This window comes from Narcine bancroftii, chromosome 3 (assembly GCF_036971445.1).
Source record: "Narcine bancroftii isolate sNarBan1 chromosome 3, sNarBan1.hap1, whole genome shotgun sequence".
Lineage (NCBI taxonomy): Eukaryota > Metazoa > Chordata > Chondrichthyes > Torpediniformes > Narcinidae > Narcine > Narcine bancroftii.
In genome coordinates, this window is record NC_091471.1 from 200,471,329 (window position 1) to 200,485,825 (window position 14,497).

At 41.4% G+C, this 14,497-nt stretch overlaps 1 long non-coding RNA gene across 1 annotated transcript in view; it reads left to right on the plus strand.

The window, feature by feature from the left end:
• Window positions 1-11,336: 11,336 nt before the first annotated feature.
• LOC138756360 (uncharacterized) overlaps window positions 11,337-14,497 on the plus strand; it is a 50,891-nt gene continuing 47,730 nt past the window's right edge. Inside the window, exon 1 of the long non-coding RNA XR_011353024.1 lies at window positions 11,337-12,143. This is a non-coding gene — a long non-coding RNA (uncharacterized lncRNA). The remainder of the gene's footprint in view (window positions 12,144-14,497) is intronic.

A 14,497-nucleotide genomic window follows, 5' to 3' on the forward strand; every position in this document is an offset into this window, starting at 1 on the left:
TTTTGCTCACTCTTTGGGCTGGCTTCACTGTGCTGCATACCTATCTTTGTAATGTCAGCAAACAATCTCGTTTCCCCATCACTTCCAAATATGGAATTTATATAGCGTAAAATAAGGCCACCAGCATTTTTTAATACTTCCCCTGGCTTACAGCAATATTGTTATGTTTCAGCTGTTTGGCACAGAAGCCAGTCAATTTTGTTTAAAATTGCATCTGAACATCATCATAAGGTCCATATCTTCCAAGTTTTTTGAAAGCGAAACCTAAGAGCCACTCCGGAACAAGCACCAACCATTTATTCATGCCTTGCTCAGCAGGTTCCATCATGACATGGAAGCTTTTCTGGCACAGAGGCAATTTTGCATCCTCTTTCTGAAAAGCAATACCACTGATTCTATAGCACTCCTCCGAGAAACATTATTGAGCTAATCTAAGCACGTTCTTAAATCTTTGGTGGATGTGAAGCCACAATGTTTTGTAATCAAATAAAAAATGTTTTTAAAAAAATTACACTTGACAATTAAGATCTTGTTTCCTGAAATCTTTTGGGTGTATTTTATGATTCTGGGTTGATGATCATGAAAATTGCCTTAAAAATGTTCCTATCATGCACAGTTTTTTTTTATATTATAACCTATTTTTGTGATTTCCTGTCATATTTCAAGTCTACATGTACTTTGCCCACAAATCAAGCTGGTTTGGTCAGTCCGAGCACTCAGTGCAGATGCTATGACAATGTTGTCTTAGGCCTGGATAAATGAAGACAAGCAATAAATGAATCAGAATCGGAATCAGAATTTATTGTCATGAACAAGTCACAAAATTCATTGGTTTGCAGCAGTATCATAGCAAACATTCATATAAACCACCCTACAACAATAAATAAAAATAGTGCATGAAAAGTCAAAGTACGACATGCCTTTGGTTCATTGATCATTCAGGAATCTGATGGCAACGGGGAGGAAGCTGTCTGTGTGCCTCTGAGTGCTCGTCTTTAGTTTACTGTACCTTTTTCATAATGATAGAAGAATGAAGAGGACATGGCCTGGGTGGTGCAGGTCCTTGAGGAGAGAGGCTGCTTTCTAAGACACCGCCCTATGAAGATGTCCTTGATGGAGTGAAGTCTGGTGCCTGTGAAGTCGTAGGCTGAGTTAACAACCTTCCGGAGTTTATTCTTGTCCTGAGTGTTGGCACTTCCATAACAGACAGTGATACAATCAGCAAGATTGCTCTCCAGGGTACACCTGTAGAAGTTTACAAGAGTCTTCAACGAACCACCTCAAACACCTCACAAAGTATAGGTGCTGCAAAGCCTTCTTTGTGATTGCATCAACATGGAGGCTCCAGGACAGATCCTCAGAAATGTTGACATCTAGGAATTTGAAGTTCTTGACCGTCTCCACTACTGAGCCCTCAATGAAGACTGAGTCATGTTCTCCTGACTTCCTCCTGAAGTCCACAATCATATCCTTGGTTCTGCTAACGTTGAGTGCAAGGTTGTTGGTGGGACATCAACAAGCTGATCTATTTGTACTACCAATCAACCAAAACCAGACAGAGAATCTTGATTTATAGGTTTTAATCATCTTAAAGTATCAGCACAGCTTGCGTGTTGCTGGCCCAGTTCCAAGGCAGTTACTGAGGGAGGGGTTTTGGCGTAACAGCCTTTATGGGGATATCTGGAAGGGAGGAGTCACAGGTTGAGGGGGAGGGCCAGCCCATGCAGCACATACATACATCTATACACAATAGCAGTAGCACCACATTATCTCCCTCCTGTATGCTTCCTCATTGCCATTTGTGATTTTGCCGACAACTGTGGCGTCATTGGAAAATTTGTAGCTAGCATTTGAATGGTGCCTGACCACTCAGTCATGGATGCATAGTGAGTAGAGTAGTGGGACCATAGGGAGTAGAGTAGTGAGTAGAGCTGGGACCAAGGAAAGCTGCCTCAGGACCTTCGTGATGCCATCATCATCACCCTGTACAAAAACAAAGGCGAGAAATCAGTCTGCTCAAACTACAGGGGAATCACGCTGCTCTCCATTGCAGGCAAAATCTTCACTAGGATTCTCCTTAATACCTAGTGTCGCCGAAAATGTCCTCCCAGAATCACAGTGTGGCTTTCGCGCAAACAGAGGAACTACTGACATGGTCTTTGCCCTCAGACAGCTCCAAGAAAAGTGCAAAGAACAAAACAAAGGACACCTTTGTTGATCTCACCAAAGCCTTTGACACCGTGAGCAGGAAAGGGCTTTGGCAAATACTAGAGCGCCTCGGATGCCCCCCCAAGTTCCTCAACATGGTTATCCAACTGCACGAAAACCAACAAGGTTGGGTCAGATACAGCAATGAGCTCTCCGAACCCTTCTCCATTGACAACGGCGTGAAGCTAGGCTGCGTCCTCACACCAACCCTCTTTACTATCTTCTTCAGCATGATGCTGAAACAAGCCATGAAAGACTTCAACAATGAAGACGCTGTTTACATCCGGTACCGCACGGATGGCAGTCTCCTCAATCTGAGGCACCTACAAGCTCACGCCAAGACACAAGAGCAACTTGTCCATGAACTACTCTTTGCAGACGACGCCACTTTAGTTGCCCATTCAGAGCCAGCTCTCCAGCGCATGACATTCTGTTTTGCGGAAACTGCCAAAATATTTGGCCTGGAAATCAGCCTGAATAAAACTGAGGTCCTCCATCAGCCATCTCCCCACCATGACCACCAGCCCCCCCCACATTTCCATCAGGCACACTGAACTCAAAACGGTCAACCAGTTTACCTACCTCGGCTGCACCATTTCATCTGATGCAAGGATCGACAAAGAGATAGACAACAGACTCGCCAAGGCAAATAGCGCCTTTGAAAGATTACACAAAAGAGTCTGGAAAAACAACCACCTGAAGAAACACACAAAGATCAGTGTGTACAGAGCCATTGTCATACCCACGCTCCTGTTCAGCTCTGAATCATGGGTCCTCTACCGGCATCACCTACAGCTCCTAGAACGCTTCCATCAGCTCCATCCTCAACATTCATTGGAATGACTTCATCACCAACATCGAAGTGCTCGAGCTGGCAGAGACCGCAAGCATTGAATCCATGCTGCTGAAGACCCAGCTGCGCTGGGTGGGTCATGTCTCCAGAATGGAGGACCATCGCCTTTCCAAGATCGTGTTCTATGGCGAGCTCTCCACTGGCCACCAAGACAGAGCTGCACCAAAGAAGAGGTACAAGGACTGCTTAAAGAAATCTTTTGATGCCTGCCACATTGACCTCCAACCGTGCATATCGCCTCCAACCGTGCATCTTGGCGCCTCACAGTTTGACGGGCAGCAACCTCCTTTGAAGAAGATCACAGAGCCCACCTCACTGACAAAAGACAAAGGAGCAAAAACCCAACACCCAACCCCAACCAACCAATTTTCCCTTGCAACTGCTGCAACCGTGTCTGCCTGTCCCACATCAGACTTGTCAGTCACCATCGAGCCTGCAGCAGATGTGGACATACCCCTCTATAAATCTTCGTCCGCGAAGCCAAGCCAAAGAAAGAAAGAGTAGTGGGCTAAGCATGCATCTTTGGAATGTGCTTGTGTTGATACTGAGGAGTAGAAGTTGTTTTGAATTTACCCTGACTGTGGTCTTCCAATGTGGAAGTCAAGGATCCAGTCACAGAGGGGGGTGCAGAGGCCCAGGGTTTGGACCTTCTTGACCAGCACTGAGGAAATAATGGTGTTTAAGGCTGAGCTGTCATCTATGAAGAGCAGCCAGATGTATAAGTTGATGTTTTTGACGTGATCCAGAGCTGAATAGAGAGGCAGTTATATTGTGTCTGCTATGGACCAATTGTAATGATGGGCAAATTCCAGTGGGTCCAAACCTTTGCTTAGGTACATGTTAATTCTGGCCATGACCAATCTCCCAAAGCATTTCATCACAGTAGATGTTAGTGTTACTGGGTGATAGTCATCGAGGCAGCTCACACTGCTCTTCTTGGGTACCAGGATGATTGATGCCCTTCTGAGCAGGTGGGAACCTCTGACTGCAGCAATGGGAGGTTGAAAATGTCCATGAACATTCCAGGTTGTTGGTTGGCACAGATTGTCAGCACCTTGCCAGGTACGCTGTCAGGTCCTGACACCTTGCGAGGGTTCACCCTCTTGAATGATGTTCTGACATTGGCCTCAGAGACAGGATCTTCGGCCTTTGGAAGGATTTTCATATGCAATGTTGGGTTCTCCTTCTCAAAGTGGACATAGAAAGTGTTCAGCTCATTGGGTAATGAAGTTTACAGTCATCTATGGTATTCGTCTTTCCTTTGTAGGCTGTAATGGCCTTCATTCCCTGCCATAGCTGAGGTGTATCATTCTCAGTATCAAGCTTCCTCCAGAATTGCCACTTTGCTTCAGAGATAGCCTTCAGCAGATCGCTCGTGAACTTCCTTATAGAGATCTGGATCAACGGCCTTAAATGCCCTTGATCTCGCCCTCAGATTCATCCAAGGCTTCTAGTTGGGGAACACCCGGTATGTCCACATTTATCCACACAGATCTTGATGAAGTTGGTAACATGTTGTATATTCATTCAAGTCTAAGGATAACTTCTGGAATATGATCAGTGCACTGATTCAAACCAGTCCCACACACACTCCTCCGCCACTCTCGACCATACTTTCACCGCCTTCACTACTGCTGCTGTGGTCCTCAGTCTCTAATTGTACAACTTGGTGATCAAGACTTGCCGAACTGCAGTCATGGTATGGCTCATTATGCGTTCTTCATGGTGGTGTGGCAGTAGTTGAGTGCATTAGCTCCTCTGGTCTCGCATCTGACATGTTACGCCAACAGATGGGTTAAGTAGAACTCAAATTTATTAACAATTGTCAATAATAGAATTAATTCAATAAACTTAACACCCAAACATAAACCTTTATGGCAATTATATACTAACAACAGATATTCATAAAGCGTACGTGGAAAAAAAAACCCAGATCATTACAGTCCAAGCCCAAAATATCCCAAAATAAAACCTCAAGTCAGTCTCATCAAGCCTGTCAGTCAAAAGAACAGTCCACAGAATCTGGTCTCCAGGCATTGATTTCTTAGTTCTTAGAACATGAGAGACTTTCCTGAGTTTCTAATGTGGTAGCAACCATCTTTAATTTCTTCACAAGGGAATTTTCACACAGTGACCTTCCAGTCACAAGGTCCACACACGAGGGTCTGTCACGTGAATCTTTTCTAAAACTCCGTCTTGAGTTATCGTGACTTCTGCCATACGAAATCCTCCTCTTGAAAAGGAACTGGTGAAGCACAGGTCGAACACACATACACACTGTGAGTCAGTGTTTCAAACTGCTCTAAGGACAACAGTGCCAATGGACCAAATGTCAAAGATGTTACAAATGGGTAAATGACTACACTTTTTAATGTAACTAGATCTACCAGACATCGATTTATATTATCTCCAGCTTTATTTACTTTAGCTATAGAACCATTAGCAGAACTGATTCGGTCGAATTCTGATATTAAAGGTTTTAATTTATGTAACAATTTATTTGATGGAATCAGAAGGTTCATTACGTAAATTATATTAAAGGTCTGCCTGTCCCGCATCGGACTTGTCAGCCACAAACGAGCCTGCAGCTGACGTGGACATTTACCCCCTCCATAAATCTTCGTCCGCGAAGCCAAGCCAAAGAAAAAGAAGAACAGAATATGGAACATTATCTGGTTATTGAGATAAAAGGAGATTATGCCTCTTATTAGAGGTGATTATACTCAGTGTAAAAGAGATACCCAATTTAAATGGCCGATCAATGAAATAAAATATTCAAGGATATGAGTAGACAATAATTTAAATAACATATTTATATTGAACTATAACCCTTTACTTAAGAAAATTGATGAATATGTTTAAAAATGGATGGAATTACCAATAACACTATTGGGAAGATTTGATTGCATAAAAATTAATATATTTCCAATATATTTTTTCAAATGTTGCCTATATTTTTTCCACAGAAATTTTTTTAAGGAATTTAAAAATATGTAAGAAAATTTATTTGGAAGGGCAAGATGTCCAGGGTTTCGTTAGAAAAATTAACATGGAAATATGAATTCAGAGGTCTACAACTTACAAATTTTAAAAATTATTATAAAGCTACACAAATTAGATTTCTCTCTTCCTTTTTGCAAAGAGGGAGAGAAACCAGCATGGATTAAAATATAGATGGATAAGATAGGAGAGAAGACACCAAAAAAAAAGGTATTTGTAAATGGGAGCCAAGATTAAAATATGGAGACAGGGATACACCACTGTTGAAGCATCTGATAAACATATGGAATAAAGTAAATAATGAAATGGGAATGAGGAACTCTGGGCTAATTAAAATGCTTTTGACTCAAAACAGACTTATCTTATTTACAATGAACAACCGACTTTTTAATATTTAATTCTCTAAAGGAATTAGAAATATAGCAGATTGAGATGAAGGAGGACAGTTAATGTAATTTGAGCAATATATCAATATGGAATACAAAATAATACAATATTTTGCTATTACCAAATAAAAGCATATTTACGAGATAAACTGTAAATATGTTATTGCTTGAAAGAAGTGAAATAAAAACTTTGATTTGTAATAGATCTATTGAGAAATTTATCACAGCCATGTACACATTGTTGCAAAAGTGAATTCAAAAATAGGGAATTCATAGACCTAGACAGAAATGGGAAACAGATTTAAATATTATTATTGGTGGGGAAAATTTGGCAGGAACTATGTCATGACAAATCCAATAAATGTTAGATATAGATTGGTTCAGCATAAGTTTTACATCAACTACATTTTACTCCACAAAAATTGAATAGACTGAACTCAGATTTATCAGATAAGTGTTTTCAGGGTAGTCAAGAGATAGGCACCTTTTTATATTCTACATGGTCATGTTCAAAATTGAGGCCATTTTGGACAGAATTAGGAACATTTTTAGAACAAGTTATGGGAGTTAGCTTTCCACAAGATCTACTGTCTCTTTATTGGATAATATTTTGGTGATAAGACCAAAATTGAATTTTTTTTTTCTAAAAGAATTTGTGCAAATTGCTTTAGCTGTGGCAAGAAAATGTATAGCAGTGACATGGAAATCAGATTTGTATTTAGGAATGGAAAGATGGCATGTGGAAATACATAGTGGTATACCTCTTGAGAAGATAATATATCATTTAAGGAATAAATATGATACTTTTTTGAAAATTTGGTGCCATTACTTAGACATTGTATGTATTAATTTATAAAGGGGTTTCCCTAAACCTCATAAAACATCACTAACTCTTTGGGATAAAGAAATGAATAATATTGAAAAGGCAAAGATTAGTGAATGATGGTGATATCTTGGTAACCAGGTTTGTTTCTTTCTTTGTTTACTTCAATTTCATTCTTTTCCTTTCAATCTTTTTTTTCTTTTCTATACTCTTCTCTTTTTCTTCAGATATTATTAATGGGGGGAGAGGGTTGATGGGATTTCATGGGGTATAACATGAAACATTTATAATTGATTTGAAATAAATGAATATTGTCCTTTATAACTGGATATTAATACATTGTATGGAAACAAATAAAATATTCAAAAAAATGACATTGCTGGCAAGCATGGACGAAACAGCTCAGCTCCTTCCTTCTAACTGGCACTGCTGGGTGAGCATTCTGACAGACAGTTCCTCATGGCAGTGCTGGCACCTGTGAATGAAGCAACTCAGCCTCCTGCCTGCTGAAGCTGCTGGGTGAGCACCCACACACAGACCGACTGGCTGACTAACCGCCGTCTGACTAATTGTCACCTGACTAACCATTCAAACTCAGTGCTCTGGGCTCTTCGACTGCCCCAGCTCATGCCTTCAGCTCTCCTGAATGGTGGAGATGGGTTGGCAACAGCGGGCGCACTCTCTACAGGCCCATCGGCTTCAGCGCGGAGCTCTGGCACTTCTAACAGCTGTCGATTCTCTCAGCGGGTGGCTCTCGCACTCCAAGCAGCTGTTCACTTTCTCAGCACACTGCTTCAGTGCTTTCCAAAGTATGCGCTATATATATATATACACACACAGGTAATAGTGTACTTAACAATAGCAGTTATCGTCTTCAGGAAGATTCAATTCAATCCCTGCTAATCTTGGTGCAGTCAGTGACAAACATGGTGAAAGGTTTCACCAAGACATTATGACCGTGGAAAAGTAGTATCAGGGTGATGCGCTATCAATAACTCCAAAGACTAGAAGTTACCTGACTGATAGGCTTTTATTACCATAGACAGAAGGCACGTCTCATGTTGCTGACGCAAGACCCGAGCTTGTTCTGGGGGAGGGGTTACGGCATTGCCGCCTTTATTAGGGGAATCAAGGGGGAGGAGCCATGGGTACAATCAGCAAGGGTCTGCCATACACATACAAACAGCATTAACAGTGGTTCCACTACTCAGGGCAACTGAAATCTATCAATGTGGCCAATTACTTTTGGACACTGACACAAGAAGCATGAGATAATGAATATAAACAAAAATCAGCGTCAAAACATTTTTAGTTCAGTTGATGTATTTGTATCTTTGCTATATAAAGGACATTGTTTGTCCTGCTAAGCTTCTCCAGTTTTGTGTGTTTTTACTTCAACCATGTTGTCTACAGATTTTAGTGTTTCACTTCTGCACAAATATAAGTTGTCAATATCTCATTTTATTCAGGAAATTTAGTGAGCCAGCACCTTTTTCCCAAGTCAGGAATAACCAATACCAGAAGACAGCTGTACAAAGTGAAGGGATGAACATTTAGAGGAGACGTCACGGGTAAGTGATTTTACACAAAGAGTTGTGAGTCCCTGGAATGCCTTGCCATGGTTGGTGGTGGAGTCTGAAACAGTAGAGGCATTTAAGAGAATCTGGGCATGGATGAAAGAAAAATAAAGAATTATGAGGTAGGAAGTGTTTAGTTTATTTTTGGTAGGAATGTATGAGTCGGCACAACATCGAGGGCTGAAGGCCCTATACTGTGCTGGAGTGTTCAATGTTCTAATCAGTCAAGGTAAATGATTATTTAGTATTCTGTTCAATAAAAAATAAAGATTTTGGTTTGTAACACTATTGTTCATATTACATTTATTATGTAAATGTAATTCCACCCTTTAAGTTTCATATTATATTGAGATGCTAAAATTCATCACTTCCTTCCCAAAAAGCAAATGCCTCTGCTAAATAATTAACAACATGTAAAATAAATTTCTCATTTCCTTGTTTTCTGGTACAATGCATACATTCCTTACACACTGGACCTTGAGTTTTTAATCTCATCAATATTGAAATGACTCAATTAATTTGTAATGTATGGCATGAAAGTGAAAATTATAATGATATCATTAGCGGTCTTCAAGTGAATTACATATTCTATAACAATTTGCTCCGTAAAATCAAAACTAATCACATAATCTGCAATATGAAAGCACAACGAAGGGACCATGGCCACATGACTTAAATAAAATTAATATTTCTGCATGTAACACAGCAGAGAATTATTATTTTAATCGAATAACATTATTCAAGTGGTTTGCAACATTTTTCTTTCCACTCATATACCACTTTAAGCAATCCCTATGTAATCAGTGCTCTGTGATTAGTAAGGGATTGTTTAAGGTGGTATGTGAGTGCGAAGGGAAGATTGAGAATCACTGCTCTTGACCCAATCATTACTGAAATATCTTGCTTGAGAAAAATTGTTATTGGCCCATTTCCTTTGGAGTTATGAAACCGTGCACATAACGAGTCAATGAGGTACGATTAAAACAGTGGTTTTCAAAGTTTTTCTTTCCACCCACATTCCACCTTAAACAATCCCTTATTAATCGCAGAGCACCTACGGCATAGGGAATACTTAAAGTGGTATGTGAGTAGAAAGAAAAAGATTGAACACCATTGCATTATTCCACTTAGAAACAAGCACCAAACAAAATCATTTACAAAAGCAAATTTCAAAATATTTTTGTATCTTTCTCACATTCCATTCAACAGAATGAGGAGCATTGGCAGATGAAGATACATATACAATGATATGTTTTAATATTCTAAGTGGCCATCAAAAGAACTGGAGGCAGATCATCAAACCCCGTGTGCCTACATCATCATGGAATAAAATCCTGAGTGATTGTTACATCACTTTCTTGTGTTAACTTCATATCTTCTGTTTCCATTTACATACAAGTATCTTCATGTCTCTATCTTGAAAATGCCCAGGGTCACTGAGGTGATACACCACTAGCCTGCTGCAGGGAGCGATCTCTGTACCTGCAGGAAGATCACCAGAGGACAGACCACACCTGGCCGGCTGTCAATCAGCTGACCTGAATAGACCTAACTCCACCTGGCTGGCTGTCAATCAAACACCCAGGATATAATCCTGAGCCGGCCCCTCCCGAGCCAGTCACTCAGAAGTCACCACTACAGCTACCAGTGTAGAAGAGACTTTTAACTGAATAAAGCCTGTTGTACAGTCTTTCTCGAGCTTTGTGTCTACTTACTGCTGCAGTCGTGCATCACAATCACCATAGCCCTAATTCAAAGATTCATTGGCTTCAGGATTGGAGCTCTCTCGTGATTGTCCCTTTTTTGACAAACTATCTCTGGCCACAAAACTATCAATTCTATACCTTCCTCCCTCCTTCCTCTCACCACCCCCCCTTCCCCCTTCCCCCTTTCGTTTAGACAACTCTCATGTTTCCCCACACCTCAAGCTCGAAACGTTAGTAATGTTACCTTTGCTACATAGAGGCACTGTTTGGCCTGCTGGGTTTCTCCAGCATTGGTGTGTTTTTTCACCTATCTTGTTAGGATTTTCTAAATTTCAATTCTGTTACATTGCCTTCTCTGTTCTCTATCCATTTTTGTTCATCATTTAGGGCTTACAATCTACCCCATCTGATATTCCCCCATATGCTTTCCATAATTATGCCCTTTGGTGTGATCTGCATTTGTCAAACTGACACCATCATATCATGAATTTTAAGCCTGTTTTGTGCTTCCTCTATAAAATGTCCTGTCTTCAGGCTCCTTATTTATGTCCTTCTCATTGTGATAACAAAAATCAAGATTTTTTTTCACTTTTGTTAATTACAGACTCATTCTTTTATTGTTGCATTCACACCAATAATATTTTTAGGAGATGACCCTGATAAAAACCATTTATATATTGCTCAAAGCTAATTAATGTCTATTTACATTTAGGTTTTCATAAGAAAATGGGAATCTGATATACACATGACAACCGATTCCTGACTCAGTGCATTTCTCTCAAATACTGTCTTTAAGAGGTAGCTGCATGTGATAATTGATGATTATCATGAGAAATCCATTATTTGGAATAAATCAAAGTACCCAGGCAGCTTAGAAGATAGTTTTAATTGATGAATGTGTATCAGGACTGTAACAAAACAGCTGTTGAACTGAAATAGATGTCTCTGTGAGTGAAGGTTTCTCATTTGAGAATACGCAGTTTACAGGTGGATCCTAAACTAAACTAAAGTCTGAGGTGTAATATGTCATGAGAATTCGTTATTTGTTATTTTAGTTGTGTCAACGTGGCACATAAAACCATTTAAGGTGAGAGAAATGTATCAAAGCAAGACTCCCATCTGCTCCACTGCTTCTGCCTTGACCCTGGCCTGAAAAAGTGAAGAGGTCAACCAGGTCACAAAGGTGCAGGCTTGCACTGGGCTGACATCACAATGGTCCCAGTGGGAGGGGCCATAAAGGATCATGGGAGTCGTTCTGATAAGCTCTCGGAGAGTTTCAGTAAAATCAGTTGGTTGGTTTAACCCACTCACAGCTTCTATGTGTTTTTATCTTCCATTCGCTGCACAGCAAACTGACCACAGTGGTGACTCCACAATGCATGACACAAGCACACAGAATGCAGTCACATTGAAGCTGCCAATCTTTTGAACCTCACAGCCATTAGTCTGGTTCGAATAGGCTGAGGTTCAGTTTCAGGTCAGGCAGATCAATGCAGACTCTACAAGATATTACTACGTGGTCAGTTTGCTCAACCAGGAGACTGCTGGACAAATCATCAACTTCTTACATCAGCTGCCAGCTGCTGAAAGGTATGAGGCAATTAAGTTACTCCTTATCCCCACATTTGGCCTTTCCCACCGTGAGCAAGCATCACGGCTTCTCCACATGGACAGCCTAGGTGACCGCACGTTGCCTGCCATTATGATGGCATTAATGGACGGCCACGGGCCCTGCTTACAGTTCAAGCAGATTTTTCTCCAACAGATGCCGGAAGACATCTACCTACTCCTCACGAATGATGACTTCAGCGACCCACGCAGGTTAGCAGCCCATGTGGATGTCCCGTGGCATGCTAAGCAATATGGTGGAGCGTCTGTTGACCAAGTTGCTGCGCCACACCCAGCGACTCATCTCTCTCCCATTCTACAGAGGAGTCCGGTGATGGCCACAGAAGATGGAGACTCAAACTCTGAGCAGTGGTGTTTGTACCATCAGAAATGGGGTTCTGGAGTCCACTGCTGCAGTCCACCTTGCTCCCATCCAGGAAGCATTGGGCTGGCTGTCGCTGATGGCTACGATGGTCACCCACTGAGATAGCCTACTTTATCCATGGCACTGGCACTCAGGACAACATTTCCTCATGGACACAGGAGCAGAGGTCAGCATCTTACCTCTCTTGAAGTGAGGCACTTGTGCTAGGAAGTCAGGACTGTCCCTCACTGCTGGCAACAATAGCAGCATATGCACGTACGAGGAAATTGGAGCACATGGAGGAAACCCATGCAGACAAAGAGAAAAAATGCAAACTTCTTACATACAGTGGCATATTCAAACCTGGATCACTGATGCTGTGATAGTGTTGCTCTAACAATTATGCAAACCCTGCCACCCTAGTGTTCTAAGTGTTGCACAACTGATGGGTGATAGTAGGTAAAAATCAGCCAGAGAATGGAATGCCCAAATTTGGCTTGATATAATGAGAGAATTTGAGGTCAGGAGACTATTTTAAAGGCTTTCAGGTTAATCCTCCTCACCAGCATACTTTAATACCACATATTTGCCAGGTCTGGGAATCTGAGAGCATTATAGTTTAGAATTTTAGTGAGGTCATGAAACCTGTTGTATAATAGACAGGTACTCTGTGGCCACAAAAAGAGAGGGAGACTGGACAGATGGAGGCAAATGTTGTCCTGTGGCCATTCCCCTCAATAACATGTCTACCATTTTGGATACTCAGATTTCAGATTTATTGTCAGAGTACATACATGACAGCACATACAAACCTAAGATTCCTTTTTCCTACAGGAGTGGCAGAATTACCAATAGTTGGTAGTGCACAAAATAAACTGAACACAGCGAAAACATGTAAACAATCAAAAGAACTGTTAATAGGTAATAAATGTAAACAACTGACAGTGTGGTACAGAGAGAGCAAAGAAAAATCAATAAAGTGCACAAGTAAGAGACCTTAAATGAGGCTCTGATTGACTGTTTAGACACACCCATTGTCCAGCTGTACCTTTGGCTCATCCCACAGACTCAAGAATAAAGGTGACTGTTCCACAGCCCCCTTCCCAATTCAGGACAGTTAAGCAGCATGGACGTGCCTTCATTCTATAGCAAATAAGAGCAAGCCTATCAGTTTGCTAAACTTAAATCTATTGGAGATATTGATGGTGCATCAATTTTAGTCGCTATAGTTTCTTTTTATATAATGGAACAGATCCTGAGACCAAGGCAGCTGGAAATTAACTTTCAGTCACCTGAGGAATCTACCAACTTTGAACTCTGGCTATGCTGTTCGAGGCATTCCTGCAGGCTTCTTCAGCCATCGGGCAATCAGAGACCAACAAATTACAGGTACTGCACTTCTGGGTCGGCCCTCTGGTGTTCTCGATGATCAGGAACACCGCATCATATCAGGAGGCCATGAACATTCTAAATGACTAGTACCTGCAAAAGATTAACAAAGTCTACTGATCTACCATGCAGTCCATCTTCCGCTGGAAGACCGAGACTCCATTGGTGACTCCGAAGGGGATCTGCAGGAAGTGGTAGAGGCCTTGAACCCAGTATATTGGCAATCCTGTGAGAGGATAGGGAGCTGATGATATGTGGATTTTAGGTCGATGGGAGAGAAGACCAGATACCGTGCGATTTGGTTCATCATGTCAGATATATGGGGAAGGGGGTACACGTCTATTTGTGTGTACCAGCATGATGCTGAACCAAGCCATGAAAGACCCCAACAATGAAGACGCTGTTTACATCCGGTACCGCACGGATGGCAGTCTCTTCAATCTGAGGCGCCTGCAAGCTCACACCAAGACACAAGAGAAACTTGTCCGTGAACTACTCTTTGCAGATGATGCCGCTTTAGTTGCCCATTCAGAGCCAGCTCTTCAGCGCTTGACGTCCTGCTTTGCGGAAACTGCCAAAATGT